Here is a 24,256-nt window from a genome sequence, read left to right as displayed (position 1 = left end):
TAAAATGGCATGTAGACAAACAAATTGGTAAATCTTGATTTTAGATTTTTATTTTCAGAATCCATAAGTAATCCACAAGTAAAACGTACATAGTTTCACAGAAATGTTCACAGAAATGTCAATGTTTGAAATTGGCTGATTTAAGATGAAAACTTCAATCCTATTACTTTATTTGGCACCTAGGCACTTACCCGAGTGGATCTCAGTGTAAGAGGCGTCACTACAGTCCCTGGTTCGAATCCAGGCTGTATCACATCCGGCCGTGATTGGGAGCCCCAAAGGGTGGCGCACAATTGGCCTGGCGTCTTTCGGGTTTGGCCAAGTTAGGCCGTCATTGTAAATAAGAATTTGTTCTTAACTGACTTTAATAGTTAAATAAAGGTTCAATAAAAAATACTACAGTCAATTATTTATTAAACTTAACATTGCCTTGTAGTCCACCTTTTTGGTATTTTGTGCCAGTTTCCATCTCTGTACAAAGTCATAGTCTTCAAGCTATGGAAGATGGCAAAACATGTAATGATAATAATTGATTGTACTTACATGGCACTTTTCTAGACACCCAAAGCTCTTTATAGTATAAGGGGAATCTCACCACACTAACTTACTCTTTATTTGCATTTATTTATCTAGCCCATCCACGCCCCTCTTCCGAGGACAAAAGTATATATATATTTTAAACATAGATTTAGTTTAATATACATAATTCATACACTTTACATACATGGTACTTTTATACACAGCATCACATTACCGGACAACAATACACGTACGCTACGGTCACAAGACGCAGGCCTCCTAATTGTCCCTAGAAGTTCTAAGCAAACAGCTGGAGGCAGGGCTTTCTCCTATAGAGCTCCATTTTTATGGAATGGTCTGCCTATCCATGTGAGAGACGCAGACTCGGTCTCAACCTTTAAGTCTTTACTGAAGACTCATCTCTTCAGTAGGTCATATGATTGAGTGTAGTCTGGCCCAGGAGTGTGAAGGTGAACGGAAAGGCTCTGGAGCAACGAACCGCCCTTGCTGTCTCTGCCTGCCAGTTCCCTTCTCTCCACTGGGATTCTCTGCCTCTAACCTATTACAGGGTGAGTCACTGGCTTACTGGTGCTCTTCCATGCCATCCCTAGGAGGGGTGCGTCACTTGAGTGGTTTGAGTCACTGACGTGATCTTCCTGTCTGGGTTGGCGCCCCCTTGGGTTGTGCCGTGGTGGAGATCTTTGTGGGCTATACTCGGCCTGGTCTCAGGATGTAAGTTGGTGGTTGAAGGTATCCTCTAGTGGTGTGGGGGCTGTGCTTTGGCAAAGTGGGTGGGGTTATATCCTGCCTGTTTGGCCCTGTCCGGGGGTATCATCGGATGGGCCACAGTGTCTCCTGACCCCTCCTGTCTCAGCCTCCAGTACTTATTTATGCTGCAGTAGTTTTGTGTCGGGGGGCTAGGGTCAGTCTGTAAATCTGGAGTACTTCTCCTGTCTTATCCGTGTCCTGTGTGAATTTAAGTATGCTCTCTCTAATCTTCTTTCTTCTCTCTCTCGGAGGACTGAGCCCTAGGACCATGGCTCAGGACTACCTGGCATGATGACTCCTTGCTGTCCCCAGTCCACCTGGCCATGCTGCTGCTCCAGTTTCAACTGTTCTGCTGTAGCTATGGAACCCTGACCTGTTCACCGACGTGCTACCTGTCCCAGACCTGCTGTTTTCAACTCTCTAGAGACAGCAGGAGCGGTAGAGATACTCTTAATGATCGGCTATGAAAAGCCAACGGATTTTACTCCTGAGGTGCTGACTTGTTGCACCTCAACAACTACTGTGATTATTATTATTTGACCATGCTGGTCATTTATGAACATTTGAACATCTTGGCATGTTCTGTTATAATCTCCACCCGGCACAGCCAGAAGAGGACTGGCCACCGCTCATAGTTGGTTCCTCTCTAGGTTTCTTCCTAGGTTTTGGCCTTTCTGGGAGTTTTTTTTTTTTTCTTTTTTTTTTCCCTAGCCACCGTGCTTCTACACCTGCATTGCTTGCTGTTTGGGGTTTTAGGCTGGGTTTCTGTACAGCACTTTGAGATATCAGCTGATGTAAGAAGGGCTATATAAATACATTTTATTTTATTTGGTTGAGAGCCCAGTCGGACATACTGCCAAATTCTCTAAAACGATGTTGGAGGCGGCTTATGGTAGAGAAATTAAAATGTAATTATTTCGCAACAGCTCTGGTGGACATTCCTCTTGTCAGCAAAACAATTGCATGCTCCCTTAAAACTTGAGACATCTGTGGCATTGTGTTGTGTGACAAAACTGCACATTTTAGAGTGGCCTTTTATTGTCCCCAGCACAAGGTGCACCTGTGTAATGATCATTCTGTTTAATCAGCTTCTTGATATGCCACACCTGTCAGGTGGATGGATTATCTTGGCAAAGGAGAAATTCTCACTTACAGGGATGTACACTCATTTATGCACAAAATTGGAGAGAAATACGACAAATATTTCAGCTCATGAAACATGGGACCAACAATTTACATGTTGCATTTATATTTTTGTTCAGTGTAAAGTTGGTCGCTTCGTCTTCCGTAGTTTTCCGTAAATAAACGTTATAACATGAAGATACGGCTGTGTGGGAACACTAACCATAACCCTATCAAGGTGTGTATCAATCTAACCTTTTGTTTTTTGAAAAAAAAAAAATTGGTTGTTGAAAAAACAAGGTCCTTATGCTTCCAAAACAGTACATTGCATGTTAATGTTGGGACCAAGCGTTGGGGATCTTAACAAAACTTCCCACTACAGAAGACTCCATTCCAAGCACACAAGTTTAGTGCCGCGTTCAAGTGCTAGTCAGAACTCTGAAATTACCGACTTGCTAACTGGTTGAACGTGGTTCGTGTAGGACTACAACCAGTTAGCAAGTCATACATTTCAGAGTTCCGTCTAGCACTTGAACGAGGCACTAAACTCATGTGTGCTTGGAATGGAATCCCTTATTATACTAGTGGAATGCCACACCAAGCAGTGATGCAGCCAGTCAAGATGCTCTCAATGGTACAGGTGTAGAACTTTGAGGATTTGAGGGCCCATGCCAAACCTATTCAACCTGCTGAGGGGGAAGAGGCGCTGTCGCGCCTTTTTCACAGCTGTGCGCGTGTGTGGACCATTAAGTTCTTAGTGATTTGGAAACCTGGTCCACTTTAGCCCCGTGTATGTGGATGGGGCATGCTTGTCCCCCCATTTCCTGTAGTCCTCGATCAGCTCCTTGGTCTTACTAACATTGAGGGAAAGGTTGTGTTACGGACCCACATTGCCAGGTCACTGACCTCCTCCCTGTAGGCAGTCTCATCCCCGTCGGAATTCAGGTCCTACCACCGTTGTGTCATCAGCAAACTTGATGAGGATGTTGGAGTTGTGCGTGGCCATGCAGTCGTGGGTGAACAGGGAGTACAGGAGGGGACTAAGCACACACCCTTGTGGGGCCCCCGTGTTGAGGGTCAGCGTGGCGGAGGTGATGCTGCCTACCCTCACCACCTGGGGTCAGCCAGTCAGGAAGTCCAGGATCCAGTTGCAGAGGGAGGTGTTCAGTCCCAGGCTCCTAAGCTTGGTGACGAGCTTGGAGGGGACAATGGTGTTGAACGCTGAGCTGTAATCAATGAACAGCATTCTAACATAGATATTCCTCTTATCTAGGTGGGTGAGGGCAGTGTGGAGTGGAGTTGAGATTGCATTGTGTATGGATCTGTTGGGGCGGTATGCAAATTGGAGTGGGTCTAGGGTGTCTGGGATGATGGAGTTGATGTGTACCATAACCAGCCTCTCAAAGCACTTCAGGATTACAGATGTGAGTGCTACAGGGCGGTAGTCATAGTGGCATGAACAGGAATGATGGTGGTTCTCTCAAAACGTGGGGATTACAGACTGGGGACAAGGAGATGTTGAACATTAGAGTGAATATACCTGCAAACTGTTTTGCACATGTTCTGAGAACACACCCTCAAATAGCTACAAGTTATATAAAAAAGAAAAGACAACTTGGCATTTTGCCCCAAACTTTCTCAATGTTATGAATTTTAGTGATGTTGTTAATTTTTGCTCTTGAATGTATTTACTAATTTGGTCTTCAAAACTTGAACTCAAGGTAGGCAATTTCGAAAATTAGGTGTTTCCTGCGAACCCTAATACGCGGCATCACACTCCCTCATCTGATTGGTTGAGTAAGCGGACCTTCTGACTTTGTGGCTGTGGTAACTAGTGACGACCTCAACACGGCCCCTTTCTTGCATATTCCGCCTGTGGGCTACTCTCGTTGGACAGAAGGAGTCCGGAAATGTTTACTCGAAAGTAAGGACAGTTACGCAAAATTGTATTTACCAAGAGTTTGCCATTAGTTTGCAGCCAGTGACAGACATTGTCAAACAATCCTCCGACTCTGTAGTAGTCAGATATAGAAAATCAGGTTGATACATTTTCCTTTCCCAGGATCAGTAAGGCCCTAGTTCAGGGTTCTCCAACTCAGGTTCTAGGGCTACTGGGTGTAGGCCTACATGCATTTATTCCAGCACATCATTAACACACCTTGTTAAAATACAACATATTGTGGTATTTAGTCCATGATTAACTGAATCAGAGGGGTGTAACGAAAGCCTGCTCGCTCTCCAGTCTCCAGTCTCCAGTACCAGTATTTGCTCTGAATTATTAAATGAGCAAACTAAAAAGCCATTAACTAATTTACAGTAACACAAGATCAATGTACTTTGACATGGGATAATGAAGACATAGGCCTAGATGTGGCACATTCAATTCACTTGTTTTGTTCTTCTTAGTTCACCAAAATGGAAAAATATTAGTTTCCTTATCTTGAAAGTCTATGTACCAGCATAGATTGTGATCCACACTCTAGGTTTGCATACCTAGCCACACCCAGTATTTACATACATTAGTATTACCAACAGGGTTGGGTAGGTTACTTAATACATGTAATCCATTACAGTTAGTTAGTTACCTGTCCAAAATTGTAATCAGTAACGTAACTTTTGGATTACACAAACTCAGTAATGTAATCTGATTACATTCAGTTACTTTCAGATTACTTTCCCCTTAAGAGGCATTAGAAGAAGATGAAAATGTATGTTACCTATTGAACCACATCTATTGCAGGATAAATCAATGTTAAAGTTTACATAGCTGGCCATATGGATGTTAAATTTTACTTTATGGATTGGTTATGTAGGCTTCTTCTAACCCATCGCCTTCTACTACATATAATAATATGATTAAATTATATCTTTACATTAAAAACCAAAGTCTATCAGAATTCCAGTCATTCCAATACATGTTATACCCCTTGATCTTCAAGAATAGGATTTATGGAAATATGGAAGTATAGATTAGCCAAATTGTTTAACCTCAGCATAACCTAAAAACTAAAGATTTACCCTGCTGTTTATGATTTTGGTGTCATGCAGGACTGATTAGGCTCATTGATTCAAGATGAAAAAATAAATGCTGCGCTCATGGAATGGTATGCTTTGAGCGCTACTGAAAAGTGATATTTACATGGGAATAATGAATGCCATATGCTGCATTTGCTATAGGCCTATTGTTTAACCTTTTGTTGGTGACACTTTGATATCTTGATAATATGCAACTGTTTAAAGGGCAAAGCAACAGATGAAACAATAACAAAATGGACGCCCCACCTCTGTTTTGGTAAAAAGCTGAGGGATGGGCCTGGAGAAATGTAACCACTCTCAGATTAATAGACAGAGCTATGGATGCAAGGACTGACCATCCATGATATAACAATAATTGTTTTATCCATGTTATGAGGCTATACAGTGTTTGTTTACATTTACAATGTTTACAAACATTGGAGAAAAACAAGCTTATATTTTGGGTTCTCATGGAGTGTGACAGTTGAACTAAGCTCATGAGGCATTTATAAGTTATATTCTTCAAGAATGTATTTAAGTCCAAAAATGGATGTAGCAACTACAGATTGTCCCTTTAAGTCTATCAAAAGTGTGCTAGTTTGAACATGTGTCCATTAGGCCTATGGATTTAAAAACATTATCAGCATGAATTACATTGAGCAATAAAAGCCCCACTTTTATTCCATAGGCTGGGATCCACATTTTTCACTGGCATGTTCACTGGTTTCAAAAACAATGATTGATAGGCAGCTTAATCTTCTTGAATTCAACCATTGGGTTCAAATACACATTTAGATTTGTTAACAGCCATCCACAACAATCACAATCCGTAAAGCGCAAATAGCTAAATGAGAGAGCAGCAGTGTGATTCACATCAATGCGCTATGTAGATAACAATAAGTGATATCCGTATCCCCGTAGATTACACCACTGCTGTCATCCTTACCTCCAAGCGTTTATTCAAGTTGGATAATCTTTGGATGCCCGACAGCAGTCGCACCATTGGAAGACAACTTGGACTGTAGCCTACAAAAGCCTATTCCTGCTCTTTTCCCACTATCCATCACACACATTTGGTGTGTCATCATAGTGGTCTCTGATTTCTGGTCAGACTCGTTCAGGTGGAACAAACTTAAATTTGCACCTTTTTTCAATGCTGATTTGAATGTCTGAGAAAACAGAAGTGTCAAAGATTTTTCACAAACCTCATTTCTGAATAAAAGCAATCCATGAAGTAGTCTAGATTTTCAAAAGTGTCTGTAATCTGACTACAATATTTTTTCTGCTGACGCAATGGATTAGTTATCGTATTTTGTAATCCCTTACATGTAATCCGTTACTCCCCAAACCTGATAACCAACAACAATGAAAGTGACTGGACCCCAGGCAGCATGCTCATATATTTGCATGCACCTCACCTGAAATCAGAATGTGACGTAAACAAAGGCAGATTCTCTTTGTCAAACCAAGCGATGCAAAGCCATCACAGGCAAACTGCCATCATGGTGTGAAGGATGTCAGCGAAGGCCACTAGATGACACCCCACTGTGTTTATTAGGGGGGGATTATTGTCAGCTCTTTAAAACAGGACTGGCATTTATCATCTGTTGACACTTCCTAATGAGGCCTCCAGTGGCACATCGCCAATCCTGTTGTTCAGTTATAATTCTCTGCCAATCAGTTCCCAGTCAAGTAGCCTCCTAGAATTCACTCTTGATCCATCTGGCACTAACTGTGGCTGTGAGCAGAATATTGAGCTATGCTTCACTACAGCCAAAGCTAAGGCATGGGCACGGCGAGTGACATGTCCCCTTATTCACGTCGGCATTTATAGACAGAGGTATTCAGAATGAGTGATTTGTGAATAGGAGAGGTATATTCTAAGGACGACAGTTAACCTGTCAGTTTGATTTATCATTCACTGTTATCCATCACCTTTAGATGGCTGTGACTAGTCAGACAGAATTACGACCAAATATTGATTATCTTCAAGTATTGTTTTAAGCATATATTTGTATTAACAAAGTCAAATGAGAAGTACAACAGGATATTATGTAGCTAATATGATATATGTAAAAAATTTAGTTGTTACATTTTAAGTGTTAAAATGGACATAGACTTGGCCAAGGTACAATATGCAAGATGATAATGCTGGACCAGTTCACCCTGCACTGTCCTGTTTTAACAACAGGGGTCCAATTGATTTCCAAAATAGGCAAGCTCCTCGGCCCAAGGTCATGGAAGTTGTTTCCCAAAATAGCGGAGCGCAGCCGTGTCCCAAGTGCAACACTTTGTACGCGGTTATCTTTAGACATATAGATTGGAGATGTATTCTTAAAGATGTGTCAAAAAATATGGAGGCTGAGGATTTGTTTGAAGTCAGAGAGTTAAACCTCTTATCCGCCAGACACCTTCTGGATCATGTGTTCTTTCGGTTCTGGATTCATCAGGCACCTCTCACAATATCATCACCGGAAAGGTGCTCCTCACAGGAGAAAAATCTGTTAAATGGAACTAAATCCTACTTTGGGATTATTCACAGAGAACATAACTAGCTAACTAAACCAGGATCAACACAGATTGGTTGAATTTAATCCTTTTAACTTTAGGCAATGAAAGCAGAGATGTTTTGATTACATTAAGAGATGAAAAGTAATCATCTCATCTCTAGATAAAAAGCAAGACAGACTGATGAACTATAACTGGAGAACAAAGTACAGTAGTGAGATGAGTGAGAAGTCCTGGTCATTGTGGTAGAGCTTAGTGTACCAGAGTTAGCCCTGCGTTGACAGTCTCCTCGTTCTCACAGCACCAGCCTATCCTCACCGCCCTCCTGGATGACCTGACCAATGGAGGCCTGGCTCTGGGCCCTCAGGAAGCACCCAAGCTTGCACACCATCAGCTGCTCCAGGTCGAGCCACATCTTCACCTGCTTCATGTTGGGCCTGTGCCTCTCCCTCACGCCTTCTGCTGCTCACGCAACTTCTGTTGTTGTCCAAAGGGAAAGAGGAATCATTATTACATCAGCACAACAGGCTCATTTTGACATCGAAGACAGTGTATGATACCAGCATAGTTAAACAGACATTTTCAGTTTCTTTTCAAGTGTCAGCATATGGTTTTGTATCAAACACTGAATGGAAGGGTGGTCATGAGATCTTTGTATTCATTGACTGGAAGCTTGACCAGACAAATATTACCAAGTGCATTACAGTAATGTATCACTGCTGTGTGTTGTGCTGCTGCAGCACACCAGTACAGGTGCAGCTTGTATGTCTACATTACAGCTCGTCTACTGGGCCAAATGGTTTAGCAGGAATGCAGCGGAGCCCCCTCTGCCATGCACTTTCTCCTCTCTGGCCCCATTCTGATCAAGGTGAGGAACAACCTAAAGTATGGCCCCTGTGTTTGCAGGGGATCCATGTCAGATGCCATTGGCACTGTGCCTGCACCCTGACAAAGCACACACAGCACCTCTGCTCACCTTGCCCAGGGACTCCTGCTCTGCAACGTTCTTCATGTACTGCTCCCTGTGAAACAGCCGGAGGGTCAGTGGTCACGTGAGCCTATTAACTTTCGCAAGATCACTCCTGCCATTATTGTGAGTTTCACAAGGGAAAGACTACCTGTTAGATGAATAACACAACAAACAGTAGCAAACATCCATAACAGATTTTATTAAACCAGTATTTTTTTAACATATTTTTTCTAAAGAAAAGCAATAGTTCTGGACACACTTGGAAATGCATAGCAGTAGTATATAAAAGACCAATGAGGATGAACCTACTAACGGACTGCTGTAAGTGCGTCCTTTGAGGGAGGTGTATGGGGAGGTGTGTGGCAACAGTAGCAGATCCACACGTGTTGTAATAGGAGCCTATGGAGGGGACTGCGGTAATAGAAGTCCTAAGCAGCTGGCAGACTCACCTGATGGTTTTCCTCCTCTCTTGCGGATCAGGGGCCTTCATCTCATCTGCTGCTTGCTGCATATTCAAGTCAATGATCTGTGAAGAACAGAGAGAGATGGGGAGAAGAACAGGAGCTCTGGTTGACTGTCGCAGCACAGAACAGGTGTTGTTTGCTACTTGAGCCCCTTACCTCTTTCATGCAGTTGATGTAGTGGTATCAGTTTTCCTCCCGAGTCGTCGCCTCCTTCAGAGCTCTCACCACCTGCAAGAAGAAACTGAACTGTTCCTCTTGGAGTGAACATTACAATTGTGTGGTGTATGTGAACAAATTACATATAGAAAATGTCATATGTGGTGTTAGGTCAGGTAGCACATAGCATTTCATATTGTACCTGGTCCAGTTTGGATCGGTTACTCTCCAGACCTGCAGTACAGCTGTCATACTTGGCCTTCTTTTCCTCATACTCTTGAGTTAGCTCCTGTGAAGAATGAAATCCCCATTCACAGATACATGAACAGAGAAATACACATACATGCGCATATTCTACAGCATTTAAGTACAATGACAATACATTTCACTGTTATAGTATGTTATGTACAGTGCATTCGGAAAGTATTCAGGCCTCTTGACTTTTTCCACATTTTGTTACGTTAAAGCCTTATTCTAAAATTGATTTCCCCTCATCAAATCTACACACAATACCCCATACTGACAATGCAAAAATGGGTTTTAAGAAATCTTTGCAAATGTAAAAAAAAAAATGAAATACCTCATCTAACCGGTGCCCCCACACATCGACTCTGTACATGTACCCCCTGTATATAGCCTCGCTATTGTTATTTTACTGCTGCTATTTAATTATTTGTTACTTTTATTTTTTACTTAACACTTATTTTTCTTAAAACTGCATTGTTGGTTAAGGGCTTGTAAGTAGGCATTTCACTGTAAGATCTACACCTGTTGTATTCGGAGCACGTGACAAATAACATTTGATTTGAATATCACATTTACATAAGTATTCAGACACTTTACTCAGTACTTTGTTGAAGTACCTTTGGCAGCGATTACAGCCTCGAGTCTTCTTGGGTATGACGCTACAAGCTTGGCACACCTGTATTTGGGGAGTTTCTCCCATTCTTCTCTGTAAATCCTCTCAAGCTCTGTCAGGTTGGATGGGGAGCGTCGCTACGCAGCTATTTTCAGGTCTCTCCAGAGATGTTTGATCAGGTTCAAGTCCGGGCTCTGGCTGGGCCACTCAAAGACATTCAGAGACTTGTCCCGAAGCCACTCCTGTGTTGTCTTGGCTGTGTGCTAAGGGTTGTTTCCTGTTTGAAGGTGAACCTTCGCCCCCGTCTGAGGTCCTGAGCGCTCTGGAGCAGGTTTTCATCAAGGATCTCTGTACTTTGCTCAGTTCATCTTTCCCTCGATCCTGACTAGTCTACCAGTCCCTGCCGCTAAAATACATCCCCTTAGCATGATGCTGCTACCACCATAGGGATGGTGCCAGGTTTCTTCCAGAGGTGACGCTTGGCATTCAGGCCAAAGAGTTCAATATTGGTTTCATCAGACCAGAGAATCTTGTTTCTCATGGTTTGAGAGTCTTTAGGTGCCTTTTGGCAAACTCCAAGCGGGCTGTCATATGCCTTTTACTAAAGAGTGGCTTCCATTTGGCCACTCTACCATAAAGGCCTGATTGGTAGATTGCTGCAGAGATAGAACCTTCCAGAAGGACAACACCCATCTCCACAGAGGAACTCTGGAGCTCTGTCAGAGTGACCATCGGGTCCTCCCTGACCAAGGCCCTTCTCCCCTGATTTCTCAGTTTGGCCGGGCAGCCAGCTCTAGGAAGAGTCTTGGTGGTTCCAAACTTCTTCTAAAGAATGGAGGCCACTGTGTTCTTGGGGATCGTCAAAGCTGCAGAAATGTTTTGGTAAACTTCCCCAGATCTGTCTCTTGACACAATCCTGTCTCGGAGCTCTACGGACAATTTCTTCGACCTCATGGCTTGGTTTTTGCTCTGACAACTGTGGAACCTTATATAGACAGGTTTGTGCCTTTCCAAATCATATCCAATCAATTTAATTTATCACAGGTGGACTCCAAATCAAGTTGTAGAAACATCTCAAGGATGATCAATGGAAACAGGATGCACCTGAGCTACATTTCGAGTTTCATAGCTAAGGGTCTGAATAGGTATCTCTTTTTTTTTTTTTATAATACATATGCAAAAATGTGTAAAAACCTGTTTTCACTTTGTCATTATGGGGTATTGTCTGTAGATTGATGAGGGAAACTAATTATTTTATCCATTTTAGAATAAGGCTGTAACATAATTTTTTTTGGGGAAAAGTCAAGGGGTCTGAATACCCCCCTACTAGTACAAATGTTAGTTTCCCCAACCCCTTTCATATCACTATCAGATCAAAGCCCATGTATTTGCACCGTTTTACTGAATCTTAGCTCAAGCTTAGTCTATTAAAATATTTCTGATGCATCTTTTCATCATTAGTTATTGTTAGCCCGTATAATTTTATACCAACTTAGCGAACACATATTGGAAAATATGATCCCCTGCTTTAGCCAAGGGATGTGAGGGGCTTTCCCTATCATACACTTTACATATAGACTACATGTAAACTATCGTTAATGGACTCCACAAAGATCCTGCAAACCTTATTCTTATTTCTCGTATGTTTTTGTTATACCATAAGTTATTTTTAGGGCTACATTGATATTGATGACTGCATTGTTGGGTTTGGAGCTTGCAAGAAAAGCATTTCACCATACTTGTGCATGTGACATTAAAACTTGAAAGTGAATAGCAGCTGGTGGAGGCATCAGGGTTTTCCCCTTCCTTTGATAAACCTATTGACCTCCTGTCATGCTTTGCTAAGCTTCTAGTTTCGCATAATAATCTGGGGTTGTACATTTGGCTAATTCTATAGACACAGCTCTGTGTAATGACGCAATTTGAAGATGAAACTACAGACAAAGTTTCACAGCGTGTGACGTTCACCTGCCGCTGCTGTCTCAAAAGCCTCGGTTCCTTCATGGTCGGTGCAAGGGAACTCCACTATCGTCGAGTTCAGTTCCTTCACCTGAAAAAAGGTAACACATATTTCAACCCATATGCCAACATCCTGGTTTGGTGGGAAAAATGATCCACAGAAATGTCAGTTTAAGATGACTAACTATGCCCATAATAACATCTAATAATCATATGTTACCTGTGTTGTACACAAGCAGGGGCCGTATAGGGTGTGCATGGAGAGGCAAAGCTGTCTAAGGCCAACCAGAGGATTGGAAGATTGTGAGGTGAGTGAAAGTCTACTTTATAGCGACAGGTGTTGCAGGTCTAAGCACTTTAAATGGTTGAGCAAACAGGCAGGGCTCAGCTCGACACCTGGGAGTACAGGCCACCGTTCTCCAGTGTGTGTGTGTGTGTGTGTATAGCAGTGTGTGTGGTTATGTGGTCTATTGTATATGAGGAATGAGGAATCTGGATGATGGTGATTTGAGTGAAAGTCTACTTTATAGCTACAGCCAGGAATGCTTGAATCCATCATTGGGAACGGCAGTCTACTATCTTCTAAGTGTGAAAGCTGCCAGCTGTCACGATGTTCGTAGTAATGATCGGACCAAGGTGCAGCGTACGTTGAGTTCCACATCATTTTAATGAAAGTGAAACTTAAGCAAATACAAAAAAAACTAAATAAAGAACAAACGAACCGTGATGACAATGCAGTGCTAAACAGGCAACTACACAGAAACAATATCCCATAACCCACAGGTGGAAAAAATGCAACTTAAGTATGATCCCCAATTAGAGACAACGATTACCAGCTGCCTCTAATTGGGAATCATACACAAACACCAACATGGATTAATAAACCTAGAACCCCACATAGAAATAATAAACTAGACTAAACACCCCTAGTCACGCCCTGACCTACTCTACCATAGAAAATACAGGCTTTCTATGGTCAGGACGTGACACCAGCTTTAACCACAAACCCTGACTAACCTTTAAAGAATTTCAAAAACATATTGGACTGGGGTCTAATCATTTGCAACTGGTTCTATTTGGATTTTCTTGCAATGGAATGACATATTGATAAACAGGTTGATTTGGTGATAAAACCTGGCTTGAAACTCACCAACTACTCTTCTTTTCCCCTGAATACAAGCACAAAGGACAGTTGAAGTATGCACGAGGGGTATTTCAAAGGTTTCAAAGACACTAAATCAATGCGAAGTAATCAATGACACAAACTAAACAGCACAGTCAGACAAGGAAGGTTCTTGTAAAACAAATTGTGCATCTGGACGAGCATCTGAAGGCAATGAGCATCCTCCTGTGACTGAGTATGGGGGTTGTCTGGAGTGGGTAAAGATCTGTCCCTGTGGTAAAGTGACATGCTACTCAGACAGTGGCTCCGATCCCCTGGTATAGTCACCATTTCAGATACGTCGTCCAGCGAGCGTGCCTTCATCTCGTCCAGTTCACCCTTGACGGCCGACACCCTCTCCAGTTCCTCCTGAGTGTCACTGTACCCAGAGATCCGCTTCTGTGCCTCCATGGATTGCTACACAGACAACAATAAGAGCATGAAAGGGCATATGGGGTTCCAGTCATCAATTAGTACACAAAATATGAGATCCTTGTGCCTTGTAATATGGCAGCATAACATGAGATTGTGTCCAGTTTTATAATCCTAAACCAAATGTCAGTGTAGGGACCTGGCAAGAGTTCATTAGAAAAACCTGGCACTTGAGCAATGTAGTCTATCTACACCCACAGGAGCTGCAAGACAGTGGGATATTTTAATGAGTGTAATCAGTAAATACAAGTTAATAATTTGAGGTGCGTAAACCTCCATGTAATAACATACAATGGCTCAGCTAATTCATTGTTTATAATTAGTTTGCACCATATCGACAAGTGTAAGTCTATAGCTGTGACTCAGTGACTAAGTTACTCCCTCCCTGTCTGGGAGGATATAGCACGGAGCCTAATCCTGAACTGACCTCTGACACCGGTGTCGCATCTCTAAGCACTGTGAAGGGTTGTGTCCACACAAACAGTCAGGGCTCAGTTCCACACCTGGGAGTACAGGCCACATTGTTCTCCAAGAAGAGAAGGTTACATGCGGTTGAGGTAGCAGTGTGTGTGTGTGTGTGCAGTCTATTGTATATGATGAGTGAGAAATCTGTGACCTATGAAAATAAACACAATTTCCTTCCCACGTATCCCCCAGCCCTCTATTGCAAATCTGTTCAAACACTGATAAAGACTGAATGTGAATGACCTAATTAAACTACATTAATTCTAATATTTGGTTCTGATATGAAAAGTTCACAGTGGCAGGCTGGGCTTCTAGCATGTTCTGGGTTATACTGTAGGCTATAACCAACATTGTTGCAGCGAATGGTTCATTTTATGTGGGAGGGGTAACAGTTGGGAACAGGAATGCAGGTAGCGAGAGGAGAGGGGGCTCAGGCACCAACAGACAACCAGCCGTGGTGGGGGGCGAGGGGGGGGAGGGGTGCAGCGACTGATAAAAAAATACCAGCGTCATAGAGAGAAACAGATGCAGCCTTCACAAATAGCAGCAGCCCAGCCCTCCCTGCGTCAGCCAGGCTTTTAGCAAGTCAGGAGGTGGGAGGGTTTTGAGGTGTGAAGTAATTTCCAGGAAGGTAATGTCACTTCACTTTTAATGCAATTTACATGAACATGGGCAGGATGGAAAGGCACGTGTAGCACTATAAGAGGGCTTATGCGGTATGGAGGAAAGCAGGTAGGGTGGATAGCTGCCCTGCTGTGAAAGGGGATTGGTGAGGTGCATTACCAGTTGCTGTTGGCTGACCTCACGCCTCTGTTTTAGGATCTCCTCTGTCCACTGCAGGACCCCGTGCTCAGCTCGGTAATCTCCTGCCTCTTCTTCTTGAACACCGTCCCCTTGCTGCGCAGTTTCCCGACAAAACGTTTGAACTGAGAAGAACCGAGGGAGATGGTCATGAAAAAAATATGCTAAGAGAAAGGGAATTACTAAAAGTAAGGACAATAACATTGCATTTTTTTGTGTCTGAAAATGAGACTGACATGTTCTCTTTCTTCCCAGATACACAAAAACAACCACATCTTGAAGCAAGGTCATCCTCTCCAATTCCTACCAAGACAGACATGACCCCTGGCAAACACATCAAACATTGGCCAACAGGATGCGGCACTCAACCTCCCCCCTCCTCCTCCGTAGGGGTACAATGAGAATCATGTGCATGTCAACATTTATAGCGGTTGTTCATTCTGGAGAACCCCAGAAATCACAAAATGTTACGTCACTTCAGGCATGCACGGCTTGCGCGCAAGAATGTATGGTTTGTTTTATTTCAGGACATCAAGGGCAGACAAGGTTGAGAGGGAATTAGCAGGCAGAATAATGCTGCATAGCATTCTCGTCACATACAATGGGTCCCCAGAACAACTGCTACTAAATTAGCCAGTACTTTGAAGGGCTTGAACTATTTATCATGACAGAGGATCGTTTTTGAAAATGCAGCACAATGGGATAGTAGATAATTAAACATGGTACGCACTGTGCATATTTATAAATAGCAGTAGCCTACAGTATATGTGAAATCTATTTCGGCAGGGTGAATAACCTTTCCAGATTGAGCAAACACATCTGTTATTTATGTTGGGGGAATTTGGGGTGTAAGTGAACAGAGAGCCAAGCAATGGACGATGGAACACTAGACACATGGTGGACCAGTTAGTAGGGGGTTTAAAACCAAGCTAACTAAGGATGGGCACACAGGGGCATAATACAGGCAGCTGCTGGGTGACATGTGATTACACGCACGCTCAGAATGGAAAATACCTCTGATAAGGTGATCATTTCCACCATGACCCATGACTCCAGGAGAGACTGATAAGTCCTTTCCATTTACCACAGGAACCCTTGTTCTCACCTACTGTTTTGCCACACTGAGAAGTAGGTTTAGAGTTCCCTTTCCCATCAAAACACACTCACTTATTATCCAGGGGAGCAGATGAAACCACCCACATTGAACAGGGCATTGGGGAGAGCAGGGAGGAAGTGGCTGCTATTTCAGACAGGCAACTTATGTGCCTTGCCAGCCTGTCCAGCTCTCAGCACCATGATCTCACTAAGTGTGGAACTCCTGCTCATAAAACACTCAGACATGAACATATGTGTGCAGTACGTGCCTTTTATCCAACAGCGACCACCAACTATATAGACCTGCTTATGGCCAAAGGTTGCTCTGAAAACAGGAACAGGCATAGTTTGAGATGTGAAGAGTGGTCGTTTTTCCTTATTATCCTTGATCTTATACAGCCAGGCACAGGGTGTGTTGACACAGGAGTGATGGCTCCTGGCACTGTGTTGCAGAGGCTAAAAAGCCACTCAAATTTGAGAGTCCACTCTCTGCCAGTGGTTCAGAGGGATCTAACCAAACATAGCGTCAAAGCTTGTGTCAGTTTGTTTCGATTGGGGTAAAATATCAGCCCTCGAGTTACATTTAGTTGAAGGATTCACACTGCAATGGTTTGTGTTTTGCGGAATTAATTTAGAAGAGATTTGAAAACAGTTAACATTTCAGACAGTTTGTTCAATACTGTCCTGGTTCTAGGTAGTCCATGTTGTGGTCTATTTTTAACCTTGCATGGGAATGTGGGAGAGTGAGGGGAAAGGGATAAGTAGCTTTAGCCAGTAAGCCCCTCTCTGTTTACATAAGAGCAGAAATAGCATCTCACGTTCAGTGCGGCGCACAACTCTACCGCGCTTCACTCTTATCAACAAAGTTTGACGTAAGCAAACAGTAGAATGTTTAATCAATCTACCCCTAAAGATGGAAAACATCATCTCTGATGCATTTTGCTTTATCCTCAGAGAGTTTGGATAGTGATGTTCAGTTTTGAGTGGTGAGCAGATGTACAACGTAACGTGCGAATACAGAGCAGATGGTATCAGTGGAGGCTGGTGAGAGGACGGCTCATAATGGCTGAAACGGAGCCGAATGGAATCAAACACATAGAAACCATGTTTGATACAATTCCACTCATTCCACTCCAGCCATTACCACGAGCCCGTCCTCCCCAATTAAGGTGCCACCAACCTCCTGTAGATTGTATAAGGGTAGCAGTCTTTTTGCTGGACAATACATCACTCCCCATCGAAAAAGGCTCCAACCCTGTTTCAATGGTGAGTAAGGGGATTACTATTGGTGTGGATGATGATGATTTTCAGACCAGAATACTGAGCTGTGAGAGGTGGTTAGTTACCTCGTCTCCCTCCAGGTCTCGTGCTTGGCTGTTCTCACCTAAAAGAGACAACAAAATATTAAAATATCAATACGATAACCTGAATAAACCTTTTGATGATAAATAAAGCCGCCTCCCTTCATCAGACAACATCAATCATCCTAACAAGTTCAAAGAGCCAGCAAACGCTTAACAACACACAGACAGCCAGCCCTTACAGATTCATATAACTGACAAAGACCTGTGTGATTTAGTATCAATGACAGGGAATGGCATTCTGAAATGGACATAACCTTCATCCTATGTAATTGCTGGTGTTATGTCATATAAATGTACTGTATGTTTAAAGAATGTGAGACAAGGAGAAACAAATCACCTGCTGCCTGAAGAGACAGTTTATCATCCATGGGGTCATTTCTCATCATTCTTTTCTCAATTAGCGGATTTATTTCATTGTTGTTTTCTCGAATCTGGACAAAGTGGGGAACAGTCAGACTCAAACTTTCAATTTGTCAGAAACAACATGTTTGGTTACTGTCAGTCATTCTTGAACCAAATTGACAAGGCGCTATAGCTTAATTACCCAGGTAGGTAGATAGCTCACCTTGTCCTCTAGTTCCCTAAGCTCAGCTTGGCCCATGTCCGGCTTGGACACCACCTTCTGCAGGTACTGCACCATCCGCCTCTTACTCTCCAGCTCCTTGGGCAGTTTGTCAGACACCATGTAGGAGTTGAACTTGATCTCCTCTTCATGAAGCCGGAGACAGTAACATAGACAGAGACAGTAACAGAGACATTAACAGAGACAGTAACAGAAACAGTAACAGAAACAGTAACAGAGACAGTAACAGAGACAGTAACAGAGACAGTAACAGAGACATTTGATCAGGCTACATCATTCTGAAAGTCTTTGAAACACAATGAGGCACACCTGCTCATAGAAGAAAAGGAAGGTAATATGCTGAACTTGAGTTGAGCACACCTGCTCATCACAAGAATTAACATTAAACAAGATCAAGAGAGGGTATGCAAAACATTGTTTTAATTAATCAACTCAAGAGCATAACCTCAACATACAGTGCGTTCGGAAAGCATTCAGACCCCTTGACTTTTTCCACATTGTTATGTTACAGCCTTATTCTAAAATTGATTCAATAGATTTTTTCCCTCATCAATCTACACACAATACCCCATAATGACAAATCAAAAACAGTTTTACTGAAATTTTTGCTAAATTATAAAAAACAGAAATAGTACATTTACATAAGTATTCAGACACTTCACTCAGTACTTTGTTGAAACACCTTTGGCAGCGATTCAGACTTAAGTCTTGGGCATGATGCTACAAGCTTGGCACACCTGTATTTGGGGAGTTTCTCCTATTCTTCTCTGCAGATCGTCAAGCTCTGTCAGGTTGGATGGGGAGCGTCACTGCACAGTTATTTTCAGGTCTCTCCAGAGATGTTCGATCGGGTTCAAGTCCAGGCTCTGGCAGGGCCACTCAAGGACATTCAGAGAGTTGACCCGAACCCACTCCTACGTTGTCTTGGCTGTGTGCTTAGGGTCATTGTCCTGTTGGAAGGTAAACCTTCGCCCCAGTCTGAGGTTCTGAGCGCTCTGGAGCAGGTTTTCATCAAGGATCTCTCTGTACTTTGCTACGTTCATCTTTCCCTTGATCCTGACTAGTCTCCCAGTCCCTGCCGCTGAGAAACATCCCCACAGCATGATGCCGCCACCGCCATGCTTCACCGTAGCGATGGTGCCAGGTTTCCTCCAGATGTGACGCTTGGCATTCAGGCCAAAGAGTTAAATCTTGGTTTCATCAGACCAGAGAATCTTGTTTCTCATGGTCTGAGAGTCTTTAGGTGCCTTTTGGCAAAATCCAAGCGGGCTGTCATGTGCCTTTTTCCTGAGCAATCGGGGGAGAAGGGCCTTGGTCAGCGAGGTGATGAATGAGAGGCCTTTTACCTTTGGCTTCCATTTGGCCACTCTACCATAAATGCCTAATTGGTAGAGTGCTGCAGAGATGGTTGTCCTTTTGGAAGTTTCTCCCATCTCCATAGAGGAACTCTGAAGCTCTGTCAGAGTGACCACCTCCTTGACCAAGGCCCTTCTCCCTCGATTGCTCAGTTTGGCCGCCCGGCCAGCTCTAGGAATTGTCTCGGTGCTTCCAAACTTATTCCATTTATGAATGAGAGGCCAATGTGTTCTTGGGGACCTTCAATGCCTCAGACATTTGATAATACGCTTCCCCAGATCAGTGCCTCGACACAATCCTGTCTCTGAGCTCTACGGACAATTCCTTTGACCTCATGGCTTGGTTTTTGCTCTGACATGCACTGTCAACTGTGGGACCTTATATAGACAGGTGTGCCTTTCCAAATCATGTCCAATCAATTGAATTTACCACAGGTGGACTCCAATCAAGTTGATAAAGGATAATCAATGGAAACAGGATGCATCTGAGCTCAATTTTGAGTCTCATATCAAAGGGTCTGAATATTTATGTAAATAAGCTATTTCTGTTTTTATACATTTGCAAAAATTCCCAAAACCTGTTTTTGCTTTGTCTTTATGTGGTATTGTGTGTAAAATATTTTCATCCATTTTAGGAGAAGGCTGTAACGTAACAAAATGTGGAAAAAGGGAAGGGGTCTGAATACTTTCAAAATGCACTCTAGATAGTGTTCTTCCATGCTGCTGTTTAACTGATGCACAGTAGACCTACATGAGACTGAAAACCTTTACAAGAGGGTCACATCATTTGATATGTGGTATTTTGAGTCATTGGATTGTCAAATGCTTTGTTGGTGTGCCACTCACAAAAGCTTTCATGTCTGTCTTTCTTTACTTTGGTCATTTTGGAAACTATAAATGTGTAAATCTCCTGTGTGATTGTAAAGAGGCCAACACTAGATGATTACATGGCCTTAATAGATGTGAATCTGTCACGTCCTGACCATAGAGAGCCCTTGTTTCTCTATGGTGTAGGAAGTCAGGGTGTGACTAGGGGATATTCTGGTTTAATATTTCTATGTTGTGTTCTAGTTTATGTTTTCTATGTTAGTGTTTTGTATGATTCCCAATTAGAGGCAGCTGGTATTCGTTGTCTCTAATTGGGGATCATATTTAAGTACATATTTTTCCCACCTGTGTTTGTGGGATATTATTTTGTGTTTGTGCATGTGCACCACGTAGTCACGTTCTGTTGTTCGTTTATTTGATTTATTGTTTTGGCTTATGTTTCATTTTGCAATAAATATGTGGAACTCAATATCCGCTGCGCCTTGGTCCTGTTCTTACGACAACCGTGACAGAATCAATTAACAGATATTCAGCCTAATCTGCTGTGTCCTTGACCTTTCAACCTTTTCAACCAGATGTGGTGTGGAGGGTGATGCAGAACACGCCTACTCACTCTCTGGCTTGGAATCTGCTGCTGCTGCCTGCCGCAGGTCCTTCAGCTGCTGCTGAGATCTCTGCAGTCTGCTCTGCCTGGAAAAGCTGGACATATCCAAATGACAACACACCTTATCAGCATTTTAAAAGAAACCAACATCATGCTTATAAATCTACTTGTAGGTGAATTTGGAATATGTAATTGACAACAATCTTTGATAACATGTCAACTTTTACCTGTGTCTTTATAACAAACTCAGCAAAAAAAGAAACGTCCCTTTTTCAGGACCCTGTCTTTCAAAGATAATTTGTAAAAATCCAAATAACTTCACAGATCTTCATTGTAAAGGGTTTAAACACTGTTTCCCATGGGAAGACATCAGGGAAGGGAAGACATCCTCCTCCCTCATGTGGTACCCTTCCTGCAGGCACATCCTGACATGACCCTCCAGCATAACAATGCCACCAGCCATACTGCTCGTTCTGTGTGTGATTTCCTGCAAGACAGGAATGTCAGTGTTCTGCCATGGCCAGCGAAGAGCCCGGATCTCAATCCCATTGAGCACGTCTGGGACCTGTTGGATCGGAGGGTGAGGGCTAGGGCCATTCCCCCCATAAATGTCTGGGAACTTGCAAGTGCCTTGGTGGAAGAGTGGGGCAACATCTCACAGCAAGAACTGGCAAATTTGGTGCAGTCCATGAGGAGGAGATGCACTGCAGTACTTAATGCAGCTGGTGGCCACACCAGATACTGACTGTTACTTTTGATTTTGACCCCCCTCCCTTTGTTCAGGGACACATTATTCCATTTCTGTTAGTCACATGTCTGTGGAACTTGTTCAGTTTATGTCTCAGTTGTTGAATCTTGTTATGTTCATACAAATATTTACACATTAAGTTTGCTGAAAATAAACACAGTTGACCGTGAGAGGACATTTCTTTTTTTGCTGAGTTTATGTGTACTCTGTATGCAGCAAAGTTGATAATATGGATTACAAAGCCTGTAAATTGGAAAGTTGGACATGCCATATCATTAGTTGGTTCTTCTGCTGAGCCAGAGACTCTTCTCTCTCCTGTTCCACATGTAGTTGTCTGGCCAGTTCCAGCATCTGCTGGTGGTTGAACACTGACTCCACCTGGTGGACACAGAAAACAACTGTGATACTGATTCGGCACCTGAGATTGAGTTTCACCTCACACGACAGCCGGGAGCCACTACCACTGACCTCAGTTTCCCTTCTGGCATGGCCTTAAATTATGATCCACTAAAATAGCACTCTATTACTATTCTGCTCTGGAAAAGGGTGAAGCCGTGAGCCTCTCAGATGCCTGTCTAGTCTCATTACCAAAAGGAATCCGTTGGCGTGTATAAGATGTCATGTTTTCATTCCTCTGTGAGTCCCTGTGAGTTTCAGGCATTAGTACAGGGTGGGCTTCCTCAAACAGATTGTCTGCCTTACCCTCTTCTTCAGCAGCTCCACTCGCTTGATCAGCTGGTCCTTCTCCTCTTCCATAGCACCAATGTCCTGAGGTTGGCGAAAATATTGTGTTTTAGCACTGCCTTAAGCGTATTCCATGTGACACCTATTGAAAAGGTGTCACACTTTTCCACTGATCTCTGCAGTGGAAAAGCCAGAGCTCTTCAGTTGCTCACACTCCTTATGGTAGGTCTTGAAACCTTCCATTAGTTCTTCATACTACAAAAACAACAGATCAAACACTATGCAATGATTAATCATATCTTAGTTATGCATTCCATCACATCTTTCTGACCCACAGTGAACTTAAAAATAATAAAATAAGGTTTATAATCATGGCATCATAGCGTGATCTCTCTAGTCTAGCGAGAGGAGGAGTCATTATCCCACGTTCCCATTATTCCATGTTATGCTTGCACCTTGAAGTCAGTGTTAAACAAACCTGGTGACAGGTGTCAGTGATGACACCACCCTGCAGGAACTCTGCAGGCACCTCCAGCTTAACCAGGAAGCGAGCAAGGTAAGCTCTCTTCTTCAGCTCTGTGATCCTCTGCAGCAACCAGTGACGGATATCAATAGCTTACTGAAATGGATAAAATATGATTTACAATTCATTCACACATTTTACACACACTTTAGGTGACTGACTGATAATTGGAAACATAATAGTAGTGGGGCTCAAAATGGGGTAGGTGTCATCATCATACATTTGAGACATAATATCAACTGGGACAACTCATGATCAAAAGTATGAGGTTGTTGTTTACATTGCCATTGTTTACATTATCTTACCTTAGTGTCAATTTCAGCCAGAACATCGTTGAGAATCTCCAGCAGTTGCATTGGCTCCAGTGAGTCGAAGGTGATCAGGTTACCTTTTTAAAGTTAACGTTTTTCTTGAAGGGGTCTTTATTCAGGTGCTCAACAATAAATGTAAGTTGCTTGCTCATCTTAAAATCAACTGGTCAGCTAACGTTAAAGCGAGGTAAATAATTTTAGATAATGTTAGCTAGTCAAGAGGATTAGCAAAAATACAGAATCAAAACTAGCATTACGTTAGCTTGCTACATACTGTAAAGTTAGCTATTTAGCTAACGTTAGATACTGTTATAAAACGTTAGGTGGATAGCTTGAAGCATAGCTAGCTAAAGTTACACGCTAACAAGACAGTTCGTATGCACAAAGTGGCCAGCTAGCTTGTCCCCTTGTTTATTTCGAGGAATACTCGTTTTAAACACCATAACAACGTTCACAGTCAGCAAAACAAGACCATTTGTTTTTTGTTTTTTTAAACAAGACCATTCGTATCCGTTTTGGTAACCAGACACAAACGTACTCGAGCTGGTTGCTAACAGGAAGTCTTTCAGCTTGTTCAAGAGGGCAAAGATTGTTTGACAAGATAGTCGAGTGACTGCTCTAACAATGGAAATACCTTAAAAATAAAAGTTATCCTTTTACTTGACCACAATATCAGAAATTATAGTGTATTTTGCCTGTTGCAAGATGCGTTCAGTTTCTCTGATCTTACCCTCCCCTTTTCATAGGAGGGATTGAAGCTTATTTTTGAGTTCTAGTGGTCTGCCAAGGTGGGTAAATTAAATAAAAGATACAATCAGTAAATGTTTTAATAACGGGACATCGAAATGTGTTTTAAACAATAATGTTAAATATAAATGAGTTAAAAAGGAATTCATGATTGAAATGTAAATATTCTTCATTAAATAATATCTGGAATAATAGCTTAATTTCCATTCAACTA

At 42.6% G+C, this 24,256-nt stretch overlaps 1 pseudogene; it reads right to left on the bottom strand.

Moving 5' to 3' along the window:
- Nucleotides 1-4,974: 4,974 nt before the first annotated feature.
- LOC111958247 (intraflagellar transport protein 81 homolog) lies at nt 4,975-24,026 on the bottom strand (annotated as a pseudogene).
- Between the last annotated feature and the right edge of the window lie 230 nt (nt 24,027-24,256).

The sequence above is a fragment of the Salvelinus sp. IW2-2015 genome, linkage group LG33, assembly GCF_002910315.2.
Source record: "Salvelinus sp. IW2-2015 linkage group LG33, ASM291031v2, whole genome shotgun sequence".
NCBI classification, from domain to species: Eukaryota; Metazoa; Chordata; class Actinopteri; order Salmoniformes; family Salmonidae; genus Salvelinus; species Salvelinus sp. IW2-2015.
This window is presented reverse-complemented; position numbering and strand designations above follow the sequence as displayed.